The sequence below is a fragment of the Myotis brandtii genome, unplaced genomic scaffold (assembly GCF_000412655.1).
Source record: "Myotis brandtii unplaced genomic scaffold, ASM41265v1 scaffold455, whole genome shotgun sequence".
Classification (NCBI taxonomy): Eukaryota; Metazoa; Chordata; class Mammalia; order Chiroptera; family Vespertilionidae; genus Myotis; species Myotis brandtii.
Window position 1 is genome coordinate 1010117 of NW_005367384.1, and position 2324 is coordinate 1012440.

The window sequence follows — 2324 nt, forward strand, 5'->3', positions numbered from 1 at the left end:
CTGACATCCTAAGGGAATTGCATAGTTAGAGGCCTGGGCTCTGGCTCCAAAGGCTGGTGTTGGCTTCCTGCAGCTCCTGCTGCCCCCTTCCCGCACCCCACACACCCCCCCCACCCCCCCCCCCCCGCCCCCCGCAGCAGCTGTGCCTCAGCCCGGGTGCAGAAAAGTGGACGTGGGATTGAAAAGCTGCCACGCTGCCCACCCGTGTCTCACTCTCAGCCTTTAACTCCCATGGACTCCCTTCCTGAGGACAATCTGGGAGCAGTTGGGGGGAACACTGGCTATGCAAAATGATTTGCTGCTTCCAAGATTTTTCACCACAATCCTCTTCAATATGCGTAAGTCCAGGAACTGACAAGCCCACGCTCATTCCCTGGGCCACAGTGTCACTGGCGACGTGTCTCCCAGTTGGCTCCGAGACTGGGACATCTCTTGGCCAACGTGTTTTGATGACACTCCTTATTTCTGCTTCAAACAATCTATTTCTGCGCACTGCTTGGGGTCCCAAATACGGGCTGAGTATAAAGATTGGGCTGCGCATGAGAGAGATTCGGAGTCGTCACCTGGCCTGAGAAGGGGCTGATGGGAACCAGCAGAGGACGAATCACATCCCCAGGAACGTGTGGCAAAAAGGACGGGACAGAGGAGCGGTCCTTCCCTGCTGGGGAGACATATTCTAGCAAGACGAGCCACGGTCCAGAGAGAAGCACAGGTGAACTTGACAGAGGACGGCTTCGCCCCAGTGGAGAGGCATTCCTTCAATAGATGGGCCCACTCCCCGTTCCACAAAAAGGACAGTGTAGGAAGAAGGACCTTGCAGACCCCGTGGCTCCCAGCTGAGTAGTGAGTCATACTGTGATACTCACGCGCACTTGGCAATGAGAATTTGACTGTTGACAGCCAAGAACAGGCTCTGTGAAGGAGACTATGCCAAACTACAACCGCCTAATAAAATATATTCTACTACCAGCACTTAGGTTTTCTTCTCCTTGTCGTGGTTTCATAATTTTTCCACTTTATTCAATTATGGGCAGTAAAGTGATTTATCGTTGTTATTACAAATCGTCTCTTTCTAGCCCTCTTCTGCCAAGAGCTGAGACCTCCTGGTGCCCACGGTCATGTGCAGTTTGGTTGCAGGTTTCAGGTGAGTTCATTGACTCCCGGGGTGTGCCAGTCTAGGGGAGAGGGGGTGGCAATGCGACCTTGTAAACCCAGCCCAAAGGAATGAGCTGAGGAGCCCATAACCTGTATGTAGGTTAAGGCCTCATCCACAGGGAGATACTTTCCTGACACCCTCCCAGCTCAGCGCCTGCTCATCCCCATAACAACCCCCTCCCTCCCTCACCTAACGAGCAGTGGGCATGTTCCCTTCCTGGTGGGGGAAGCAGGCCAGCTCATGGAGGCCTGGCTATATGGGGGTGTTTGACTTTGAGGTTCTCATCCACTGACCGTTTTCCCCAAGGGCTGTGACATCTTGTGCTCAACTGGGTCCCTGACACTCTGACATCGAATGCATTGTCAGCGGTAGCTCAGAGATGGACGGCATCCTGCAGGTGTCTGCGTGTATTGTGGTTGCCTGCTTTTTGGTGTTACATGGTGTTTTCTATTAAAAATGTGAATTATTTGCCAGCATTAAAAATCACAAAGTTTCACATAACGCAGATTTCCAACTCCTTTGGAAAACGAGGCAGTGCTGCTAAAGTGGAGCAGCATTCCCGCTTGGCAGTGACCGCCGGCCCCAGCGAGGGGCCTCCTCAGCCCCCACCCATGGGATCTACTCCTTCCTGTGACCTGGTCCCTGGAGATTGGAGTTTACAACTCTGTGCCCTCCAAGTTCAGTTGACACTAACAATCTTCCCAAACTGCTCAGGGCCCACAGGGAAATGATGAAGAGCTTGGGTCTACTCACCAAACTTGGCAGGCGGCAGGAGAATGTATTGTAATAAAATGTGTTTGTCTCTCTACATATTTCCTAATTGTAAGCAAGTCACCAGGCTTTGTATCACTTTGCCTAAAGGACCTGGGAGTGTGTGTGTGTGTGTGTAGGGGGGGAGAGGGGGCGGGGGGGGGGCGCAGAGAGCAAAGCAGCCTGAAATTGAAGCTGATCTGTACTAAAAACCTAGGCCCACTGAAGAGATGACAGGGCGTCCTGCAGAGGGAGGAGGTGGGAGGGGGCCTTGGGGAAGTGGGGACGTGAGAGGGGGAGCCCCTGCCTGGGAAGGCCTGAGAGGTTGGGGCTCCTCCCGGGCAGTAGGGCCCACCTCCACTCCATGGTAGCCCCTGGAGGTGGCCACAGGACAGTGTGGCCAGGAGGGCAGGACTCT

The 2324-nt window shown here is 54.0% G+C and overlaps 1 long non-coding RNA gene across 1 annotated transcript; it reads left to right on the top strand.

Annotated features, from left to right (window-relative positions):
- Positions 1 to 1074: 1074 nt before the first annotated feature.
- Positions 1075 to 1964, top strand: LOC106727615. The gene is made up of 2 exons (XR_001363843.1): positions 1075 to 1144; positions 1663 to 1964. It is a non-coding gene; the product is annotated as an uncharacterized LOC106727615 (long non-coding RNA).
- The last annotated feature ends 360 nt before the right edge of the window (positions 1965 to 2324 follow it).